This window comes from Schistocerca gregaria, chromosome 2, assembly GCF_023897955.1.
Source record: "Schistocerca gregaria isolate iqSchGreg1 chromosome 2, iqSchGreg1.2, whole genome shotgun sequence".
Lineage (NCBI taxonomy): Eukaryota > Metazoa > Arthropoda > Insecta > Orthoptera > Acrididae > Schistocerca > Schistocerca gregaria.
The window spans coordinates 792,503,391-792,528,968 of record NC_064921.1 but is presented as its reverse complement, the minus strand read 5'-3'; positions in this window follow the sequence as shown (position 1 = coordinate 792,528,968).

Here is a 25,578-nt window from a genome sequence, read left to right as displayed (position 1 = left end):
CAAGTGATGTCAGAAGATTTTTCGGCTTGCATAATCAGGCGGAGCCCAGTTCTCATAATTTGAGATCTACAGCTGATGCTTCAGAACAGCAACCCGGTTCGCTGGTGAATTGTCTCTCTTAGGCTTGGTGTTGCTGTCGGTGCGTCCGCTACGCACGGCGACCCGCGGCAGTAAGGAATACCGCAGGTAGCTCCAGCAGCCGTCTCAGGTGACCGGAACTCGCAACTGCGCCGTAGGTTTTGGGTTAGGATTGCAGCCGAAGCGCTGCGACCTTGCTCTTCATCTTGCTCTTGCCTTTCTCTTGCTCGCCTCCCGGCACACGGAGCGCAGTCAACTGCAACCACCTCCGCGCACCCGACGCTGGTGTCACGTGACCCTCGCTTTACGAAAACCGAGAGCCATAGAGAGGCAGTTGTTGCCTGACTTATGGATGCTACAGCGCAACATATCGCTTCGGTTCACCATATTTCAGGTTCTTCCTTCCCGTCATTAGTATGACGTCGTGGACATGAAAAATAAAATTTGTCGCAGCTAAGTACGAGGTAAGAGAGTGAGTCGTTAGAGAGAGTACGGCTGTGATTCGTTCCTCTGTGTAGCCACAAATGGCGCATAACTGTCGACATATGTTCTGAAGTAGGAGGACATGTGAGGGAGGACCCTAGTTGTCTCTTGTCGCGTCAAAGCAAAACACAGAATTTCTGGCGTCTTCGAGTTATATCGTCGTGTTACCACAGTGGTAGCGCGTACATCTTGAGACCGTTGCTTTTGCTGTGGTTTTAATGGAACTAACAAGAAACAGGATAAAGTTCTCTCTTACTGAAATAATGAAGTCTGTAGTTTAAAGGGACGGCAGCAATCTTTTCATTACGCGCGCTTCTTCAGAATCACTGATCACCCAAAAACTTTTGCCCACTGCCCACTGCAATACTGGATGCCTCCTGGTGGCGTTGAGGGCATGCGACCCTGTAAGAAAAGTATGTAAACCGAGCAGAGAAGGATGGGCAATGAGCCTGCAAATGGAGAAATCCACTAAAGTAAGCGACTTTTTCAAAGGGTAGATTATTATTACGCAGAGGCTGTGAACGATTATCTCGAAAACGGCAAGGCTGGTCGAATGTTCACGTGCTACTGCCGCGATCATCTATGGAAAATGCTTGCAATGCAGTGAAGCTGCCATTACGTGCTAAGTTATTGGAGTCGACGACTCTTCACAGAACGTGGGGTTCACAGGCTTGTCTCTTCTGTAAAGTAGGATGGATGGTGACCTGTGGCACCTCTGCCGAAAGAGCACAATGCTCGTGCACGCGCAAGTTTTCCGGAGCACACTATTCAGCGCACATTGTTGAACAAGGGGCTTCGCAGCAGACGAACCCTGCGTGTTCACATGTTGACACGACGTCAACGTCAGTTACGATTGTAGTGAGCTAGGGATCATCGAGACTGGGCTGCGAATCACTGCCGACACGTCAGATGAATCAATTGTTTGCTACACCAGGTCGACGGTCGTATCTACAAACGCCGTCTTCGAGTTGAACGGCTGCTCGAAATGTGCACCGGACCAAGGACGCAGGTTGGTGGGAGCAGTGTTATGCTGTGGGAGACATTCTCCTGCGCTTGCATGGGACCTTTAGTAGAAATCGAAGACACAACGTCAGCTTCGGACCACCTGCATCCCTTCAAAAAAAAAATGGTTCAAATGGCTCTGAGCACTACGGGACTCAACTGCTGTGGTCATTAGTCCCGCAGAACTTAGAACTACTTAAACCTAACTAACCTAGGGACATCAAACAAATCCATGCCCGAGGCAGGATTCGCACCTGCGACCGTAGCAGTCGCACGGTTCCGGATTGCGCGCCTAGAACCGCGAGACCACCGCGGCCGGCTGCATCCCTTCATGCTAGATGTGTTCCTTGATGACGTCACCTTTCAGCAGGATAATCGTCGTCCCTCAGCTGTATAATTGCCGTATCTCGAAGACAGAATCGCGTTACAGTGGTTCGAGGAGGATGGTAGTCAAATCTCGTTAGTGTCTTGGCCACCGAATGTGAATCCGATGGTTTCCATCTGGGTCGCTATCGAGCGCCATCACCGAGTACACAAATCGGAGGCCGGTTATTTATGGAAATTACGTGACTTGTGCTTAGACACATGATGGCACATAGTTCCACAAATTTACCAACGTACTGCAGAATCGACGATACTCAGATATGTTGCGTTACAAAGATAGCCAACAAGCTATCAAGCAGATGGTCATAATGTTTTGGCGCGCCAGTGTATACAGTAATTGTAAATTGTGCAGCGATATGGTAGTAAAAAATGGCTCTGAGCACTATGGGACTCAACTACTGTGGTCATTAGTCCCCTAGGACTTAGAACTACTTAAACCTAACCAACCTAAGGACATCACACACATCCATGCCCGAGGCAGGATTCGAACCTGCGACCGTAGCAGTCACACGGTTCCGGACTGCGCGCCCAGAACCGCGAGACCACCGCGGCCGGCGATATGGTAGTAATACGTACGTCTACAGGAATCACGAGTGAAGTTGCTAATCATTCCTACAGTAACCTTTTTTTTCTGTACTAACTGGGTAGTGTAGCTAAAGAGTATTGATGATACTCGTCGAACATATGATAACAGAGTTGTCACATTTCCTTTCTTTGACGTCTGTTTTCTACTAGAAATACGTACGGGACGAAGTTTTGCTGGAGACATTTTTGTATGTGTATACTCTCTGTAGCATCGCTGACAGATGCCGCTAGAGATGTAGCAGCGGACACGGACGTACAATAGCTCGCCACAACTCAACCATTTGCTCTACGTCATCACATGTAGTCTGCAAATCAGTATACAGCGCTTCGCAAGCGTGGGAAGTACAGTACAGGGAGTCCATAAATGTTTTCCCTGATTTCAAGATTAAATATTAATTATATTTGCGAGGTAATATTTATTTTTTGTTACAGAACTACTACGGAACCCACGCAGTTCCTGTACAGCTGTGTCTCATTCAACACTTTCGCCACAAGGAGCGCTATGTGAGCTATGTCGTGAAAATGGCTTCCCGCAATGAGAAATCTCAGTGTGTTGTGCGGCTAGCAGAAACCAAACCGCCGATTGTTGCGCAGCAAAAGTTTGAGTCCCATTATGGAAAGGAGGCTGCACACATCAGAGTTAATCAGAACATGGATGGAAACTTTTTTAGGAACGGGATGGCTTCAGAAACGGAGAAATTGCGGCGGACTATCTTTCTTTTTCGGAGGAGACTGTACAGGCATTCACGAGGTCGGCAATCTATTAGACGAGCTTCACGAGAGCTTCAGGTGCCAACGAGTACAATGCATGAAGTGGTACGCAAACGTCTTAAATTTTATGCGTACGAGGTAGAAATTTTTAGGCATTACAATCATATGATTGCCTGAAACGTGAACAGTTTCCAGTGGACATGCTGAACAGTTTGGATGAGGACAATGTGAGTGCTGGTGAGACTACATTTCACGTTTGTGGCTCAGTTAACCGACGTAGTGTCTAGACCTGGGAATCAGAAAAAAGTCATGTCGAACGAGAACACATTCGGGACAGTCCAAAAGTAATGTCTGGTGTGGGTTAACCCTTTCATGGATAAAATTCATTTTTTACAGATTTTTAAAATATTAAGGTAATAACAGTTTCTTTTCAGTCCCATTATTATATTTTCACTACCAGAATATTTTTTTAAGTTCTCCATTTTTTGACAACAGGAAGTGGTATACACATGTCCCATGAACCAACGCAAGATACCTTCGTTCTTTTTCCCAACAAACTGTCACTTCTCGCAAAGTCAGAGTGACAGTTGGCAGAACAATTACATTAAATATCGCTAATTGTAAAATAAAACCGTAAAATTTTGTATAACAGATGGTGTTTGCTATAGTTATATACTGCGAACTGTACCAGAGAAAAAAAATTATCTCCCGTAAACGAACTGGAGACGCAGACATTGCACTTGCTACAGCCGGTGACTCTTGTCGAAGGTGTAAACCGAGTGCGATGGTGTGATTAGCGCTGTAAGAAGCACCTGCTTGCAGTCAACCCATTATTATTGTTGTTGTTGTGGTCTTGATTCCGAAAACTAGTTTGATGCAGCATTCCGTGCTGCTCTTTCCTGTGCAAGCCTCTTCATCTCCTCGTGACTATTACAACCTACTTCTGTGTCTGCTTACTGTATTCATATCTTTACCTCCTCTACAATTTCCCCCCCCCCCCCCCATTTCCCTCCAGTAGTAAATTGGTGATCCCTTGATGTTCCATCAATCGACCCTTCTTTCAGTCAAGTTGCAAGTTGTGCCACACAGCTCTTTTGTCCCCACTTCGATTCAGTATCTCCTCATTAGTTACATACTCTACCTCTCCAATCTCGAGCATGCTTCTGTAACACCACATTTCAAAAGTTTCTATTCTTGTATGAACCGTTTATCGTCCACGTTTCACTGTCATGCAAGGATACACTCCACACAAATACCTCCAGAAAAAGTCTTCCCAACACCCATATTCGATGTTAACAAGTTTCTATTCCTCATAAACCCTTTTTTTACTATTGCCAGTGTACATTTCATATCGTCTCTATTTTGACCATCATCAGTTATTTTACTACCCAAATAACAGAACTCATCTGCTATTTTAGTGTCTTGTTTCGTAATCCAGTTCCATCGGCATTGCCTGATTTAATTCTACATTCCATTACTCTTGTTTTGTTTTTGTTGATATTCATCGTATATCCCCCTTTCAAGGCACTGTCTATTCCACTCAACTGCTCTTCAACGTCCCTTGCTTGCTCTCTCTGACAGAATTATAATGTCATCGGCAGACATCAAAGTTTTTTCCTTCTCCTGCTCGTCAACTTTAATTCTTTCTACACAATTTTCTTTGATTTCCTTTACTGTTCTGTCAACCCAACCACTACGACCTGTGAAATGACAACGCACTCAGTTAAGGTGACTGAAGTAGATAACGTCCGTACAACAGGCAGTGAGCGAATTTGCCATGAAGAACAAATATTTTGCAAAGTTGATACTTTCTATTTTTCTAAATTATCAGTTTTTGAAGGTTTAGGGGCACCTTTCCCCTTTTCCTTTTTCAAGTTCCAAACAGCTCACTTTTAGTTCGAACGGAAGGGAAGTGGACGGTAGCCGAAGAAAATGTATGAAAAATTTAAAATTTCAAAAGAAGGTCCATGCTACTGTGCGCGCTGATAAGGATACGCCCTGCACTACCCCCCTTCACCCGAAGCGCAGCCGATTGGGCAGCCAGAAAGGGGGGGGGGGGGGAGAGAGAGAGCTGTGTGTGTACGGCGGCTGGCGCTGTATATAGCGGCGGCGCCGTCCCTGGCCGTGAGTTTTGTGCCTGCCGTCTCTCTCTCTCTCTCTCTCTCTCTCTCTCTCCCTCCCTCCACTCCGCCTGCTGCTGACCTTGGCCTTGGCTGAGCCTCGCTGCTGCGGCGAGAGCGACCGAGGTGAAGGCCACGGAACCCCTGCCTAAATATACACTCCACACCACACCAGCTGCTGCTGCTTCTGCTACTACTGCTCGGGCAGCGCGGCCAGGCGAAGCTCAGTTCAGCTGTGCAGCCGCCTTTGTCCCTGTTCTGTCGGCAGACACCGTAGCAGAGGCGACGGCAGCGTCGACTGAAGCAGCCCAGGCGTGTAGCGGAGACTCACAGCTCAGCGCAGAGATTCCCCTAAACTCTCCGGCAACGTCACGGAACGCGGTCTGTGTTACGTCACGCTGTGCGTGTAAACGATTCACCTGTTCTTTTTCTTGCAATGTTTTTTTCTTTCGCTTTTCCGGTAATACGATGCAACCCGCCCCAAATTCCTCTCCTGTGCCAACTGCTTCATCTCAAAGCAGCACTTACTCACAACGTCTCCGATTATTTTCTGTATAGCCGCTCGCCATTAAAAGTAACAGTGAGGATAGGAAGAAATGAAACTTCCACTGAATGCTAATACACATGTCTCGGACACGAATATAATTTTTATTTATCATATCATTCCGTGTTTCTTGATAACCGCGTCATCAGATCTGTGGTGCGAAACATGCAATATCAGACAAGACATTTACAGACACACGTTACAAAAATTGGTGAGGTGCGGGTAGGACTCCCTCCCTGTGGGTTCAGAACAAACTCATTTATGTTTATAGACAGTTCACCCATCAGAATCTTTACGATTTTTGCCTGTTACCCACACTGCGGTACAGCAGCAGCAGCAGCGGTGTGCCGCAGGGGAGTGTCGTAGGACCGTTGCTATTCACAATATACATAAATGACCTTGTGGATGACATCGGAAGTTCACTGAGGCTTTCTTGCGGATGATACTGTGGTATATCGAGAGGTTGTAACAATGGAAAATTGTACTGAAATGCAGGAGGATGTGCAGCGAATTGACGCATGGTGCAGGGAATGGCAATTGAATCTCAATGTAGACAAGTGTAATGTGCTGCGAATACATAGAAAGAAAGATCCCTTATCATTTAACTACAATATAGCAGGTCAGCGACTGCAAGCAATTAATTCCATAAATTATCTGGGAGTACGCATTAGCAGTGATTTAAAATGGAATGATCGTATAAAGTCAATCGTCGGTAAAGCAGATGCCAGACTGAGATTCATTGGAAGAATCCTAAGGAAATGCAATCCGAAAATAAAGGAAGTAGGTTTCAGTACGCTTGTTCGCCCACTGCTTGAATACTGCTCAGCAGTGTTGGATCCATACCAGATAGAGTTGATAGAGAAGATCCAACGGAGAGCAGCGCGCTTCGTTACAGGATCATTTAGTAATCGCGAAAGCGTTACGGAGATGATAGATAAACTCCAGAGGAAGACTCTGCGGGAGAGACTCTCAGTAGCTCGGTACGGGCTTTTGTTAAAGTTTCGAGAACATACCTTCACTGAAGAGTCAAGCAGTATATTGCTCCCTCCTACGTATATCTCGCGAAGAGACCATGAGGATAAAAGCAGAGAGATTGAAGCCCACACAGAGGCATACCGACAATCTTTCTTTCCACGAACAATATGAGACTGGAATAGAAGGGGGAACCGATAGAGCTACTCAAAGTACCCTCCGCCACACACCGTCAGGTGGCTTGCGTAGTGTATAGATGAATTCCAGAGCTTTAGAGGTTTTAATTTTAAGTTTGGGGTCGGGTGAGTCAACGGGAGCTACACTAAGGGTTTTAATGACTGTGCTACCGTGTATCGAATCATATGACATAAATGGCCGTATCTTTTGGTTGCATTGGCTTAGAAGGTTAACTTTTTTCCACGGGACCTTGTACGTTAATATGTGACATAAATTTCAACATGATACGTCTAAATGTTCTTGAGAAATAGGGGCCTGCACAGACGCACATAAATATTTATTATGTGAGATAATTACAAAATCAAGAATTTTCGGACCTTCCCTTTGGTTGTAGTGTAAAACGTTTCTCCTCGAAAAAATTTCGTGATTCTAGGCCAAAGGAGAATCCCCTATAGGTTTTGATGAGTGAGTTTGCGAGTATTAAAATATGTGACATATATGGCCGTATCTTTTGACTGCACTCAATTTAATGTGTGTAAGTTTCTAAATCAGTACAGAAAGTTACTGCACATTCATTACATTGCCAAGAGACCTTAGACCTTAGTAAGTGACATAAAATTCAACTTGATACGTGTACCCACTCCTGAAGAAAAGGGTTTTTAACAGTCAAACAGACAGACAAACGGATAACAAAGTGATTGATAGTACGAGCTTTCGCTTTTTATCGATTGATATACAGTACCATAAAAAGTAAAGTCGTAGAGCTTGAATTGTTGGGAGATTCCGGAGGGCAGGTTCAGCCGCCTAAGTGGAAACTTTTTCTCTACCCTTTGTGCCCGCAGTCACTTTTCCTTTGCGAAAGTACGCCCCTCCGCGTGGGCCACGATTAGTGCCTCCAGGATGCAGACCGTCCAGCGCCTGCAGAATGAGGAGCTTCTGTGGAGCCTGCATGCTCCTCCCGTCACGAGGATAGCTACCCTCCACGAGGAAACACACATGGTCGCTCTGAAGTCCCTTCGAGAGAAGGCACGGCGTCTCTATGACAAAGTGGATGGCCTGTGCGACGCGCTCACAGGCTTACACCACATTGGCACCACAACTCCCTAGCACTAGCAACATGGTTCTAGGCGCTCCACTCCGGAACCACGCGGCTGCTACGGTCGCAGTTTCGGATCCTGCCTCGGCAAGGATGTGTGTGATGTCCTTCGGTTAGTTAGGTTTAAGTAGTGCTAAGTCTAGAGGACTGATGAGCTCAGATATTATGTCCCATAGTGCTTAGAGCCATTTGAACCATTTGAACTAGCACCGCATCCCTGTTCCTCTTGCCACACTCGAGGAATCAGATTCGGACCTTGGCTAACAATAGCCAAATTACGGCCACTAATAAAGCATCAGTCTTGATATGACCCCTCGATATGTGACGCCCATAATACGACCACCAATATCAGTATCGATGCATTTGTGTTCCCTATTGTTCGCTACCTCGAACTTCTACCGTCGAAAGGTGATACAGGACTTCAAGTCCCACCGCCACACCTTCAGCGTGCTCTCCACTGATGTCATTGGAAATATGTCATTCCAATAGAACAAATTTTACCCTTACACCAATGCAGTAAGACCGACATCTAACGGTGTCGCTGTACTCCCACTACCACAAAAAAAAGAGATTCCTATCCCCGCTACTGTAAAGACAAATCCAGAATTGTCAACAGAGCGTCGGCACACCCGGACGATCACCCAGCCAAGTACTAGCCACAAATGGTTCAAATGGCTCTAAGCACTACGGGACTTAACTTCTGAGGTCCTCAGTCCCCTAGAACTTAGAACTACTTAAACCTAACTAACCTAAAGACATCACACACATCCATGCCCGAGGCAGGATTCGAACCTGCGACCGTAGCGGTCGCGCGGTTCCAGACTGTAGCGCCTAGAACCGCTCATCCACCACGGCCGGCTACTAGCCACACCACAAAGCACTTCACTGCGGTAATCTGACCGGAACCAATGTACCCGCTTCGGTACGGCCGTTGATACAGATTACAACAACGCAGTGAATCTCATAACACACCTGTCACAATCAGTACAAAGCACACTAGCAACCTCTACCTCATTAGTATCCTAGTGACCCCTACTTCATTTTGAAAAGCCATCAGTGCCCAAACTGACACAAGCCGTTCGACATGCCACAAAGTGAACCATTTTGTCTGTGGGTGGCGTTAGTGACAGTATGCCTACCACAATAGGCAAACTCTGATATGACGAAGTTGTAACAAGACTGGAGCTCTAAAATTCCAACATAGGAGGTGACACAAATAGAGTACAGTCCATAAATTTCAGTCAGAACGTTAAAAACGATACTGTGTGCCACATCAAAGTTACAACTAGCTCAATAAATACAAAATTTAAAAATATGGAAGGGAACAGAGTAGAGACACTAATTACGATTACAAGGGACCACTGGGAATTAGACCCAGCAGCAGGTATTGCTTGTATCATCCATATCGCTCATTATAATTGCACTCTATAAATTATCAGTAATTGCAATTACAAATTCCCAGCAAGAACTGTGTCATGCGAACACGAACTGTGTCGTGCTAGTTAAATATTAGTAAAAAATCACTGAAGCAGTTGAAATTATTTCATAAATTTACTAAGCAGTCGTAGTCCTCAGAATGTTTCATATAACACGGAAAAACTTAAGTCAAACATGAGGTGTGGCCTCTGAGACCTCGTATAGCGTTGAGAATGCCCCTCTTCAACACATAAATGGTTCAAATGGCTCTCAGCACTATGGGACTTAACATCTGAGGTCATCAGTCCCCTAGAACTTAGAACTACTTTAACTAACCTAAGGACATCGCATATATCCATGCCCGAGGCAGGATTCGAACCTGCGACCGTAGCGATCGCGCGGTTCCAGACTGAAGCGCCTAGAACCGCTCGGCCACAGCGGCTTCAACACATCAGGTTATTGATTTTGACAGGTATGTTTGTCAGCTTAACCGCGTTTTGTAATGTGTTTCTTTAAATAACTTCCGTTGTTTGATTCCTAGCTCAGATCTGATGACATCGCTATCCCGAAACTCGTAATGAGATTACAAATAAAGATTGAATTGGTAACGAAGAGAAGTGGTTTTCCAAACCGTTATTGTGCTAAAGATAGTCACAGATTTCCTGAGACAATTCTTGTCTGTTGTTGTTGTTGTCTTCAGTCCTGACACTGGTTTGATGCAGCTCTCCATGCTACTCTATCCTGTGCAAGCTGCTTCATCTCCCAGTACCTACTGCAACCTACATCCTTCTGAATCTGTTTAGTGTACTCATCTCTCGGTCTCCCTCTACGATTTTTACCCTCCACACTGCCCTCCAATGCTAAATTTGTGATCCCTTGATGCCTCAAAACATGTCCTACCAACCGATCCCTTCTTCTAGTCAAGTTGTGCCACAAACTTCTCTTCTCCCCAATCCTATTCAATACCTCCTCATTAGTTACGTGATCTATCCATCTTATCTTCAGTATTCTTCTGTAGCACCACATTTCGAAAGCTTCTATTCTCTTCTTGTCCAAACTAGTTATCGTCCATGTTTCACTTCCATACATGGCTACACTCCAAACAAATATTTTCAGAAATGACTTCCTGACACTTAAATCTATATTCGATGTTAACAAATTTCTCTTCTTCAGAAAAGCTTTCCTTGCCATTGCCAGTCTACATTTTATATCCTCTCTACTTCGACCATCATCAGTTATTTTACTTCCTAAATAGCAAAACTCCTTTACTACTTGAAGTGTCTCATTTCCTAATCTAATTCCCTCAGCATCACCCGATTTAATTTGACTACATTCCATTATCCTCGTTTTGCTTTTGTTGATGTTCATCTTATATCCTCCTTTCAAGACACTGTCCATTCTGTTCAACTGCTCTTCCAAATCCTTTGCCGTCTCTGACAGAATTACAATGTCATCGGCGAACCTCAAAGTTTTTACTTCTTCTCCATGAATTTTAATACCTCCTCCAAATTTTTCTTTTGTTTCCTTTACTGCTTGCTCAATATACAGATTGAATAACATCGGGGAGAGGCTACAACCCTGTCTCACTCCTTTCCCAATCACTGCTTCCCTTTCCTGCCCCTCGACTCTTATGACTGCCATCTGGTTTCTGTACAAATTGTAAATAGCCTTTCGCTCCCTGTATTTTACCCCTGCTACCTTTAGAATTTGAAAAAGAGTATTTTCTTGTCTAAAGTGGTAAAAAATGAAATTTTCTCTTCTACAGTTATACAGTGTAGTGGGGAGATTATTTATACACTTAGATGGTTAGGGAGTATACACGGTGCTACGTTTAATACACAGAGTTGCCAACTCTGACAGCAACCGCGACTCTTACTCGGCTGAGCATCGAGTCGAACTGAGCTTGGATGACATGTGGGTACGTCATTCCACGCTGCCACGCTCTAAACTTTCTTTTTTTGACGCATCAGTCGTCTGACTGGTTTGATGCGGCCCGCCACGAATTCCTCTCCCGTGCCAATCTCCCCATCTCAAAGTAACACTTGCAATCTATATCCTCAATTATTTGCTGGATGTATCGCAGTCTCTGTCTTCCTGTACAGTTTTTACCATCTGCAGCTCCCTCAAGCTCTTTTCAACATTCGTCTGTAGCACCACAGCTCAAATGCTCCTATTCCCTTCTGTTTCGGTTTTCCCACCTTCCATGCTTCACTAGCAAACAATGCTGTGCTCCAAACGTACATTCTCAGAAATTTCTTCCTCAAATTAAGACGTGTGTTTGATACCAGTAGACTTCTCTTGGCCACTAATGTCCTTTTTGCCAGTGATGTCCTCCTTGCTCCGGCCGTCTGCTGCCCACGCAGCAGAATTATTTAAATACGTCAACATCGTGATCACTACAGCATGTTCCAGGAAGAGCCTCATGGAGCTTCCGACACTAACTACTGAATAATTTATGTTCGTCAAACGAGACCAGGGACGGCATGAGAAGGGCTCTCTGGCTCACGTGTCATAGCTGTCTCGGCTGGCTACCACACCACGTTTGTCCGAACGTGACGAGGGAGGAGAGGCCGAAACTGCGAAAGCGCCGCATTTAAATGGCAATGCAGTTGCACTGCATACGACTTCTTTACGTATTTCATATTTCTCGACAACGCAGATCACAAACAAAACAAACTTTCAGTTATGTGACTACTTTGGCACACTTAAGATATAATTTTTATCTGGTACAGACTGCCATCAAACGGACCGACGCATACGATTTCACAGATTTTGCCACTCAGGTTGCCACATAATCGTGACTTACTCAGATTCACAATCGAAAAAAGCCTTTCATTCACAAACGTTGATCGAAAAATTTTATCATGTTTGCAACCTCATTATGGATATGGTGGTAACTCTCCCTGAACAAGACAACATAGACCTCCTGAATACTTTTAAAAGTAAAAGAATTTCCCTTTTAAAAGGGAATTATACTGCAGTTATATCAGTTCCATCTGCACACGCCGAGGAGCCTTTTAACTGAAATTGCAAACAGTCTCGAAAACAGATCGAAAACAGATGTAAGATTCACAGTGGCCTCAAATTAGAAACCTGTCCACAATGAATTCTTCAGACTTTCCGTTTTCTTTAACGGCAATGAACTTAGGGAAATGGAAGCATAGCGCAGTTAATGGCAAGCCTAATTTCTTTTTGTATCGGGACCTCATCTAGCTCCGAACATTATTCTCTTCAAAATAATGTATAATGTTTTAGACACATATTCGTTCTAAGTAGCAACGATTATAGCATTCCCTTTGTCCTTCAGCTTGATATTAATATATTTAACCAATTTTTTTATCACAATCATACTGACAGGAGTTTTTAATTGCGTGTTTCTCAAAAATACTACTTACATCATGAGTTAACGTCGTTTGTCGCGAAGTGACCATTTTGACGCTACCAAGGCCTATTTTAATATCTACAATCATACTTTCTACAATTTCGTCTGACAGGTTAGGCATGACATTGTATTTAAGCCCTTTTTCGAACAAGGCAGTTTCTTCTGGTGTAAAATCTGTTTCAGTCTTATTCAGAATTCTGTTGAAAATTTAAGTTCAGACCTTTGAAAACTGCTAACAGGATTTTTTACAGGTAGTATGCTCTTAAGACTGGCCAGTTTCTTCTAGTGTCTTTTTGCAATACAATTCTTATAGTTATCCATCCCGTCATTAATAAAATCCCAAAGTAAGCGAAAAATTTTAGTGATCTCAAAATGCTAAAGGTAGGCCACTTCATGTAATCTGTCTTTTTCTTGCATAAATCACTAATTTTATCAGAAATAATTTTTTGAACTAGGCACTGAAAAGTTTTTGGATCCTTCATGTACAGTCTAATGTTAAAATGGGATTAAACGTAACTTGTCAAAAGTCCATTTTCTTCGCAATGCTTATTTAAATTAATAGCCATACCTGTGTTTAACAGTTTTCTTCTGAACACAGCCTTAGATACATGGGCAGGTAGAAATCTTACGGTTACTTTTAAGGATGGCTGTTTCTCAGCAACCGTATACAGTTTTCCGAACATAAGAATTACACAGACAACCGGTTACAAATAACTGTCTGGTACATTGACCTAGGTCTCCACACCTCTAGGGGTGTCTCCATAAAAATGAAGGTTTGAGAAACCCTATGGAATAATACATAGAAAATTAAGCATGACCAAAAAACATGAACCAAAATGACAATTGCCATGACGTACAGATGTTTCTTACGTAACCTTACATAACGAGAAAGCAATGGTCAGGACTCAGAGCAGCTACGCTCAAGCCAAAAAATAAAATAAAACACTTTCCAGACTTTGTCACGTATGCCTAGCTAGGAAGAACATAAGACTGATCGGCCCAGTAGCTTACAGTGGTGCCACCAAAACAACACGTGTTGCACCGCCTATCGGTCGCTGACAGTAACATGTCCCCATTTGAAACATTATAACAGAAATAATTGAAAGAAGACAGTTGATTACAAAAACAAAATACAAAGGAAGAGAGCTTATGTATTTTTGAAGATACACTGTAGTCAAACAGATGGAGCATAACTGAGAGCTATGTACAAGGCTTTATAGAAATTATCATTACGTAAGGAACAAACTAATATAGAAAATTTATACAGACAACTGTACAGTCCAAAAAATATCTACATGAAGGAAGGTAACTACAGTAGTACATATCTATAAGATTCGAAGAAAATGATGTTCCGGAACCAGAGACAGAAAAATATAGCAAAAAATAGAGGAATCAAAATTCCTCCAGTAGTGGATTAAAACCATGGAAAATTTTTTTATTATGTAATTGTAACTGTTCATTGAGAATGAAGCCATCGTTCTTAGAAATATGCTTGAAAATCTGCAGCTGTTCAAGTACGTCGAGCCTATAATCTTTCTTTTCTCTATGTAAAATGGATTTTTCTTCAACGCTTTTCAGTTTGTGACCGGAAATTAACAGATGATCATCGAAAGTGAAATTATGTAGATTATTGTCGCTTTTTCCCAATAAATGTTCCTTGTAACTGACACTGAAGGATCCTCCAGTTTGTACTGAAACATCCCCTTAGAAAAATTATACATAACTGTGCTTAAACTGACACACAATATTTTTTAGCGCAACACAATCTGACTTTCAATAATCCCTACAAAAGAATGGCCCTGACATTAACCTACACCTTTCACAAATCACTTAACTCACAAAAATCTTCGTTACTCGAGCTACTGCAATGCAGGGAGGGCCACCACTGCCAGCTAAATAAAAGATTCAAACTACTGAAGGCACTAACTACTGATAGGCATAGTTAGCAAATGAAAGATTTTAATAGAGAACAAACAATGTATTTACCTTAATAGTGTTCAAAAGTCATAATATACGCAGCAGTTCATGACATCCATTCTTACAAATGTACTGTTTCTGATGGACAGATGCCCAGATCATCCGCTCTCAAAAATCCGCCATCTCACTTCCCCACATCCACCACTGGATGAGCCGCCAGCTCACCTCCGACTGCGCAACGCTACCCGCTGTTAACAGCCAACAGCCCAACACTACAATGGCAGACAACAATGCAAACTAGCCACAGACTGCACACCGCACAGCCAGTGATTTTCATACAGAGCGCTACGTGGTGTTACCATTAAAACAACCAAACATCCTACTTACAGTACTATATAATAAACGGGACACGTATCACAAGAGATTTTATACACTCCTGAGTATAGGAGCAACTGTGCACTTGAGATTGTGAATAACATTTTATGCAAATTTTCGTTAGTGCAAAAGGTATGTTTGCATCCGCATTTTTTAATATGAAGAAGACGAATTTTATAAGAAATAGGGCCTAGAAATTGAATAGAGAAAACATTTTCGTACTCGTTACTGTCAGAAACAGCACTGATGCTTGATCTGGTCACTTTTGCGTCAGTTTTAACTTTGAAGATCTTGTTAACTATCGAGGTTTCATAGCCGTCATTAACTGCAATAGTTTTTGTTATTGCAGTTAATCCACTACTGGCGGAATTCTGATTCCTCTTACTTTTTGCTATGTTTTTCTGCCTCTAGTTCCGAAACATCATTTTCTTCGAATGTCAAGGATATGTACTTCTGTAGCTACTTTCATGTAGGTATTTGTTTGGATTGTACTACAGAGGGCCCGAGCGGGTGATGCCTCTGCACGGTTGCGCTAAGAAAACATGATTATTCAGTGAATCGTTTATTTCGACAACTTTTACAAAAGTTTCATAAGGAAATGCAGTCCGAAAACAAAGGAAGTAGGTTACAGTACACTTGTTCGCCTACTGCTTAGGTGTGGGGTTCGTACCAGATAGGGTTGATAGAAGAGAGAGAGGAGATCAAACAGAGACCAGCACGGTTCGTTACGGGATCGTATAGTAATCGCGAAAGCGTTACGGAGATGATAAACTCCAATGGAAGACTCTGCAAGAGAGAGGCTCAGTAGCTCGGTACGGACTTTTGTTGAAGTTTCGAGAACATACCTTCGCCGAAGAGTCAAGCAGTATACTGCTCCTTCCTAAGTATATTTCGCGAAGAGACCATGAGGATAAAATCAGAGAGATTAGAGCCCACACAGATGCATACCGACAATCCTTCTTTCCACGAACAATACGAGACTGGAATAGAGGGGAGAACCGATAGAGGTACTCAAGGTACCCTCCGCCACGGAGTATGGATGTAGATTTAGATGTAGTTGCCTCCTGCCCTGGTCTCGCACAGACTCTCGGTGTCGGACGCTGCATCAGTCCTTGCGCCTGCGTCCTAGCGAGACGTCGCTCCTCGATACGGACGCTTAGCCCAGCCTGGTACAGACAGCATGGATGGCTGCTACCGGCTGAGGGAGTGGATTCGATCCCAATCCATGCCTCTTCTTCCCTGGACCACCCCATCCGCGGTGTGGTGCAGACAGCAGGCGTTGAACCCAGCACTGCCGGCCTGGTAGGCCCCGCCTCCCGGAGGCGCTTAGCGTACCGGACGGTGGTCCGCCAGGAACCCTGGTCGTTGTCTTGCGTCCCACACACTCAGACTACAGCACATGGTACTGCACTGCTGCTCGTAGTTCGTCAGCTCTCCCACCAGTAGTGGTGGTCGTTGTCTTGCGTCCCACACACTCAGACTACAGCACATGGTACTGCACTGCTGCTCGTAGTTCGTCAGCTCTCCCACCAGTAGTGGTGGTCGTTGTCTTGCGTCCCACACACTCAGACTACAGCACATGGTACTGCACTGCTGCTCGTAGTTCGTCAGCTCTCCCACCAGTAGTGGTGGTCGTTGTCTTGCGTCCCACACACTCAGACTACAGCACATGGTACTGCACTGCTGCTCGTAGTTCGTCAGCTCTCCCACCAGTAGTGGTTGGTGTTGCACAACATGAGGTTCGTCAGTGGAGTTCAGCTCTGTGGCACTCCACGCCTGGCTGGTACTGCGCTGGTTGATCTGAGGAAAGACTTACTAAAACAAAACGGTCATGGAACGGAATGCCGTCGACACGGACTCCATCATTCCCATTGACCTGAACCGTTCTCCTCTACTTGGGGCTGGGGCTCCAGTATTTAAAGATCTCGTTATTCTGCTACCCTTGCTTTAATCCTCTCTTAGCAGCTAGTTAAATTGGTCGACAAGTGTTTTCCCTAGCCGTGGCTATTGCTTCTTGCGGCATCCCGCCACGCGAACGAGCGTGTGTGTTATTTTGCTTACCTGCTATCCTTCTCTGCGTGTGCTCTCTCTCACTGAGCTACTGCAGAACTGCACACTGTGCTGCCCATCTGTCTTGCATCACCGTGCTTCCTGGTCCACGGCTAGTCGTGGTGTAACCAGCTTCTCTTACGTTCTGTGCCGTAACATCACTGCTGTCTCTATAATTTTCTGCATTACTCTGTCCTTTACATAACAGTAATCTCTGTAAAGCGTAATGGATGATTCTTGTATTGTATGTTAACCTGGGGCCTAGAAACGACGGAGAGGCTCCGTCCCCGCCGCAGCCGCAGTGGTCCACAACCCCACGACGACTACCGCAGTCCACTTCACCCCTCCGCCGCCCCACACCGAACCACTCTTTCATTGTTCTAGGGGACTGATGACCTCAGATGTTAAGCCCCATAGTGCTCAGAACCATTTTTCTTCATGGAAATAAGGTAAAAATATTAAATAATCATGATTTCTGTTTTTGACAGTGTGTTAGTATAGATGAGTTGGCTGATAATTTGTAATTGTTGGATAACCCCAGAATGTATGTAAACTGTTTTGAGAGAAAGATTACTTAGATATTTCATTTGTGTAATGCTTTTAAGATTTATTAGCGGAGCTATATGTAATTTGATAATTTGCATTTATGTTGGATTAATGAAGTTAGATAATACTTGCTGTTTAAATCTCATTGATTGTGAATCAGTTGTGAGTAATGTAGCTTCAACGGACAGATGTTTCTGAAAAGCCAAACTTAACTTGAAATACAATTTTGCTAAATAACTGAGTGTTAGTAATTCACCATAATCAGTACCGCCTCCCAGTCTAGGTCATATATTTTTTGAAGAAGTTGAATTTCCTTAAATGTTATCGTTTATCAGCCAAAAGAATTTCAAGTGCATTTCAAGTATTACTGCCAGCATTGCACACTGCTGAGCCTGTAGTTAGCATATTCATATTTTTTTTATCAGAGACCAGAATACGTCGCGTTACTCCGTTGCTGCTCTAGAGGTAAGATAATTTAATTTATTTGTTATCTGCACAGGGAACAAAATTATCAGTTTTGAACAGGACCACATGATTCAGTGGCTAAGGGGCTGAATGTATTTTGCAGTGACTATATTTCGTTATTGGTATATGGAGTTGCATTGCCCAACCGATTCGTGTAAAGTTTTGCTAACAATAACATAGAGTAAGCACACCACTTGCAGTAACACACTCAACACTACAATTCGAGTTCTGTATCCATTCCATAGTTCAGACTTCAGTCGACATAATCGCAAAGATAATTATTTCACATTTATAAAAAAGGTCACAACAACTTTATTGCAACATGTAAAAACCTCACAATTTTTAGTCTGTTATCAAATTGTATATGTAATTAGTGAAGTGCACAGTATTTAGCAAGAATAACTGACATAAACAAGCAGCTGTGTAGATGTTTTAGATGTAGTTGACAGAGATGATGTTACATGTCTTCTACAGAGTGTAATATGCTTTTATACAGAGTGTATTTAGCTTAACAATATGGATCATAATTTGTTTAGAGCCGTTTTATAGTTGTGCTTATTTCCATGTGTTACTATTTTTATTCAAGCGTATTGTCAAAACATCTGAAGAACTGATTCAATTTTAAGTTGCCGGCCGAGTTGGCCGAGCGGTTCTAGGCGCTGCAGTCTGGAACCGCGCGACCGCTACGGTCGCAGGTTCTAACCCTGCCTCAGGCATGGATGTGTGTGATGTCCTTAGGTTAGTTAGGTTTAAGTAGTTCTAAGTTCTAGGCGACTGATGACCTCAAAAGTTAAGTCCCATGGTGCTCAGAGCCATATTTTGAACTTGGAAGTTTTTCGTTTCCCCTTATCTTCGTTGTTTCTGTCGCCACGTTTCCAGTGTGTGTGTAGTGTTATACGTCGGCGGCATCGAAGCAATTCGAAACACAGCCGTCTACGTGGCATCAGGAGCACAGAGAGCAATGGCTGGAGCTGATAAACAAGTGCAGCAGCCTCAAGCTTGTAATCGCGAAGGGAGCAAACTCCCGAAGCAGTATGGAATAAGGATGACGAGGGGGAGGTGCTCAGGAAGAGCAGTGTGTGTGTATGTGTGTGTGTGTGTGTGTGTGTGTGTGTGTGTCCGCCGCTCCTCATTACGGGAAGTGGCGCCCTACGCCCCACTTGGCTGGCGCCTGTCTGGAGTTTAGGGCAGGCTGGGGGCCCGCGCCCTGCAAACCGCAGCAGTAACTGTCTTCCCCCGCACGCTCCTATCAATCATCCTGATCCCCGGGGCGTTTCTCCGCAGCACGCGACGCACTTCTTCCGCTTGCCCTACCGTCCCTCGAAAAATACGCGAGACAACCCTGAACGTGGATTCGTACTCTTCCCAGAGCCTTTGTTATCTTCCTCCCCTGCTGGCTATCTCTGGCCCAACTGGAAAAAAAGTGCTCTTCGTTGTTTTCTGCCCCAGACGTCAGCGCTCGCTATCTACAGGGTAATTCAGTGGTGATGTTGCAAACTTTCAGGGATAATGGAGAAGGGTAAATGTATCAATCTGATCTAAGAGAGCCTGCTCCGTAAACGACTGAGTCGAAAGTTATGTGAGAAACTTCTGCCAGAGGAATACATACAGGTTTATTCAGGTGTCCCTACCGAGGTCATTTTATGCAAACCGTAATTCTATATCTGGTCTTCAAAAACCACATGCTAGATTTTTATACTCTGTTGCTCGCCACGCACTATTAGTCCTACAGAAAAAAAATGAACAGGACCTTTTTGTAGGCAATTTAATGTGATTAGTTTAATATTGTGATATGTTTCCATTAGAGGCATAGTTTTTTGAGTTATTCAAGAAAGCCGTATAGAAGTGACTTTCAGACGCTTCCGCACTCCCAAACTCAGGCCCTGTCGATTAGGATTTTTAAAATGTTGTTCGTGGCACTCCTTCCTATCACTGTACAAAAATTTGCGACTGCACGTATTATGTCTCACATTCTACCTTTTTTGGCCTTATTACGCCACCGGCTTACTCGAGCATTTACAGACTGTAAAACTACGTTTCTATAAATTTTACCTAACAATTTTGTGACTTTTAACAGCATAAAATAAAAAACGGCATCGTTGTATTCGTCAGGCCTTCTGATGCCGCGTTACTATAGGAGGAGCAGGTGTTCACGCGACACAGTTTATAAAGCTGTAGACAACAATGATATAAATGTTCATGATGTTAATGGGCAGGTGTTTTTGCATGGCCCTTCAGTTTTTTGTGGAGGAGTGCTTAATTTCACTCTACAAAATAATGATCAGAACAGAGCTGGCAATGGATGGGTGACCGTAGCTATTGTACGGTACCCAGGGGACAAAGTGTCCAAAGTTCAAGGACTTGAGGCTTTCAATGATAGAGACATTATTGCCCATCGTACATTTCATATAGCTGAAGTGTTTAACAGAGATATGGGATCGTCGTATTTTATGTCTACAATGCCTCTTTGTTGTAAGGACTAATAATGACTGTAAAGTAGGTGCTTGTAAGGGTTATGTTTGGACTGCATTTTCAACGTAATCAGTTGTAGCTTAGCGTTTGTAAAAGTCATTTCTCTTTCATTACCCTCGCGATCACGTTTAAATTAATAATAATAACGAAATAGCTGACTATTCTGGTGGCATAATAGCCCAAGCAACAGAGACCGAAAAACGTCGAATATCGTGGACAGTTCGTGTAGTCGGAAATTTTTGTACTGTGGTAGGTTGGACTACTACGAACAACACACTAGAAAATCTTACTGGTGAGGGATGAGTTTGGGGTTGGAGGAGCGTCTGAAAGTCATTTTTGTAGTTTTTTTTTTTGAGTAACTCGAAAACCCTGACATCCAGCGAAAACGTATTCCGGTACAAAATTTAGCTGCATTAAATTTCCTTCAAAAAGGTCCTGTTGATTTTTTTCTATAGGGCTGATAATTTGCGCGTAGCGAGCGCGAGAATATGAAAATTTCGCTCATGATTTTTGAGGGACCGATAAAGAATTGTGGGTTGCATAAAACGGCATCGGTAGGAGCAACTGAATCATCCGTAATACTGGTACTGCTGTTGCTATAATTTTAGGGTAGGCAACTTTCACAGATGGTAGAATGGACAAATACCAGGGAAAATGTATAGTAAACATGGGCTAATTCACACCTTAAAAGCTACGAGCACTTGATCTACAATACTGTGTAACATATCTCTTGTACTGTAAGCCCTGTGCTTTCGATGTTTTGATATGTTATAGTAGGTACCAAACCAAGGAAAAAATGTGCAGTAAATATGGGATCTAAAATGAACACCTGAAGAGAGCAATTGTTCAGTAGAAGAGCTTGCAGTAGAAGAGATGTGTTTCACACTATATAAGATCAATAAATGTTCATAGCTCTTAAGATATACATTTTAGAGCCCGTGTTTCCTAAACATTTTTTACTTATTTCAGTCCATATTACCACCCCTGAAAGTTGCCCGACCTTTCAATCGTAGTAGCAATAGTACTGGTACATGTATTCCACTGCCAGGTACAGAACAATTTTCGCATTTAACTTAAGAATAGGTCGCTTACAGACCAGGGTCCCTTGCCGCAAACTGATACTTTCACCTTGCTCCACCATCCATGAAAGTTTGTAACGTCATTGAATCATCTAAACCTCGCACAGTTCCAGTATCAGATTGCCTATTTAACGGCTTGTAGGGGCAATAAAAGTTTGATTTCCAATATTTTACACAGTCTTTGGCCGAATTCAAAAATTTAAAATACTGCCATGATCTAATCAGTAAGAGCTATGGTCCACTGCTGAAGTTTTAACACAATAAGTCAGGTTAGAAACTGTATATACATATGTTCTGAAGCAACCTAACTCGTGGCGCGCAAATTACCCAGCCTATATTCATCCACTATTTGGGAATGAGAACACTTATCAACTTCTGACAAACTTGGCGTATAATTTCAAACCTCTACAACACATTCTCTTGCTGACACCTCCCACAAAATAATGAAAGGAAGCGTGGTGACCGCTTAGTACATTTGCGCTGTTCAAGCAGTAAACCGCTGCATCATGCTCGACACTTCAATTTATTACTTCTTTACTACTAACTCAACATTCGCATCACATTTTGCAGACACTATCCACGTGGACCACTGAAAATACCTGCAAAATCACACCGTGGTCATTCAGTGTTTAATAACGAGAGCACTAAGCAACTTCCAGCAAACTTTAAACGTAATTTCAAATCTTTTCTAAAATCTTTCTCGCTTATATGCTTAACGTCAGATATTTAACACATTAGGTCGTTCGTAAAGTGACGACATACTTGCAGCTGTTTTTTTTTTTTTTTTTTTTTTTTTTTTTTTTTTTTTTTTTTTACGTGGGAGCTCGATTCTTTAAAGAACCCAGGGCGGGGTGTTGACTGGTTCATCTAGAAAGGCTGAACTGGCACAAGGCGAGCTGGCAGCGTTCCGTCTCTGAAGAGTTTACCCCCAGATGTTGAGTGAACTTCAGTAAATAGTTTCACTCATCGGGCGTTTTAACAAGCGTTTGTTTTGCTGAACTGATTATTTTGACGTGCTTGTTCCAACATCGTGGAAATCTTCCTAAAGAAGGGTGTAGAGAAGTTGGCAAAACAAAAGGCGAAAGTTAATGTAAAGCGTGAACCATTCGTCTGAAGATGAACCTGTCGGTTCGAAACCGGTAACGGAGATATTTAAATAAATAAGTAGCACTGTAAAAACAGGCTGGTTGGTGTTATCATCTATGTAAGAGTCAACCATACGGATTAGTTTTCACAAAGCACTCATCGCACACAAACATGCTGTAAGGATAATACCTGGCGTTCGTACTCATACTTCATGTAGAGAACCATCCCTTAAAATGTTGGCGTACTAACAACTGCCTTTAGAGCATTTATTGTCTTGTACAGTCTGATGCGAAAAACAAGATGCTAGTTGATAATAAAAGCAGCATGAATAAATCCAAAACTTAAGTTTATTCTTGTGCACAAAAGAGTAAAGTACGGAGACATAAACGTATTTGTCAACGTCCCTTGTGAATCAAAGGTGAAGATAATGAAAGTTTTGAACACAGATGGGGATAACCCCTTTCTCCACGGTTGAATTTTTGAGAAGATGGTATCCGTATGTGTTTGGGGTACATTTAATAAATTTTTTTGTAGTTCAAGATTTTTTTAAATTCCAGTTATATAAATGGTCAGCATGAAGCCACGTTTTCACTGAGAGAAGGTATCTGACATTTAAAAAACTGTTCAAATGTGTGTGAATTCCTAAGGGGCCAAACCGCTGAGGTCATCGGTCTCTACACTTACACGTTACTTAATCTGACTTATGCTAAGAGCAACACACACACCCTTGTCCGAGTGAGGACTCGAACCTCCGGCGGAAGGGGCCGCGAAATCCGTTGAATGGCGCCTCTAACTTGGCGGCCACTCCGCGCGTCTCACATGAAATCTCAGTGACACCTTCCACATCATATCGACCTGTCGCGAATAGGATCCACGAACACTAAACAACTAAACCACACCATTCGTAATGTTACCGTTTGGTTACGACTCACTGGATTACTATTTGTTGGATAAGCTTCCGCTGGCCATCCACAAGAGTATGAACGCCTACCTAGGTTTTGATCATAATTTATGTTGCTTGTAATATCAAGTATAGCTACCAACTCAACAGTCTAAAGACGCCAACAAGCAGATGTGTGTTCAGCGAGTGACGGATGTAACCAGAGCGTCAGTAAACTGTGCTTAGGCTGATAAACATTGGACTTTAGTAGCTTACCACGTCGGCTTACCGTGTCGGCCTACATGCTGTACTATCTCCACTCTTACGTGATGCAATAGGCTCTGGGGCAAGTACATCGATTCCAGTCAGTGCATCAACCCAAGTTTCTGGACTGCAAAAAACAGAGATGGACGTACATTTCGCAATGAATGTGAAACTCCACTTGAAGCAGAGGCTAGAAACAACAGAGACACGAGGTTACTGACAAAGTCAAAGGAAGAGCAGAGATCGTACTTTGATTGTGGAGAGATCAGGAAGAGGGTGACAAACAGCTGTTTAGCTGAGATTTGACCAAGCTGACGCTTCATAAAAATTTGGATGTCTTCAGAGGCGTTAGAGAACTTGCTTTGTACACAGTATGTAAACAACGTTGAGTTTCACCAACCACATGGCAAGAGTGTCTGTTAAGCATGTATGTCACAAGGTAAAAATGGTTCAAATGGCTCTGAGCACTATGGGACTTAACATCTATGGTCATCAGTCCCCTAGAACTTGGAACTACGTAAACCTAACTAACCTAAGGACATCACACACATCCATGTCCGAGGCAGGATTCGAACCTGCGACCGTAGCGGTCACGCGGTTCCAGACTGAATCGCCTAGAACCGCACGGCCACACTGGCCGGCTATGTCACAAGGTAGTTAGCTGCTTTACCTACGCTGGCTATCTCCCAGAAAATGCAGAGCACTTCCTGCTGCAGTCCGAAAATTGGTTCGATACAGCTCTCTCTCCACGCTAGTCCATCCTCTGCAAGCTTGACGACTATCAGTGCCTACTGCAACGAGTATCCACTTGGAGCTGTATACTCTCGACTACTACAGTTACTCTCTTCACAATTTTAGCCATTGCTCCCCCCCCCCCCCCCCTCCACCACACGCTTCCATCCATTACCACCAAATTAACTACTGCTTGAGTAACCGGCATATCTGTTATCCAAACCTGTCTCTTTTTATTTACTAAGATGGTATCTGTTCTTTCGGACACCATCGGTGACCAAGCAGCCCGTTAGAATGAAATGACAATGAAATGAATACCCTTAGCTGCTTACAGGCGTTGACATACGTCAACAGGGGAGATGAAAATGTGTGCCCCGACCGGGACTCGAACCCAGGATCTCATGCTTACATGGCAGACGCTCTATCCGTCTGAGCCACCGAGGACGCAGAGGATGGCGTGACTGCAGGGCTTTATCTCTGGCACGCCTCCCGCGAAACCCACATTCTCAACGTATTGTCCCGCACTACATTCGAAGTGCCCCCGCCCATTATACTCATTACTCGTGGAGCGTTACCGCTTACCGTAAGAGTTCGGGCACTGTTTGTGCATTCGCACAGAATAAGAAGATGGTCAAGTGGCCGGTGAGCCGTAACTATGTATTTATTAAGACCATTTCATTGTAATTTCTTGTCAATTTGTGCCATAAATATCGTTTTCCTTGATTCCATTCAGTCTTCAACATTTATACGATCATTTCGCATA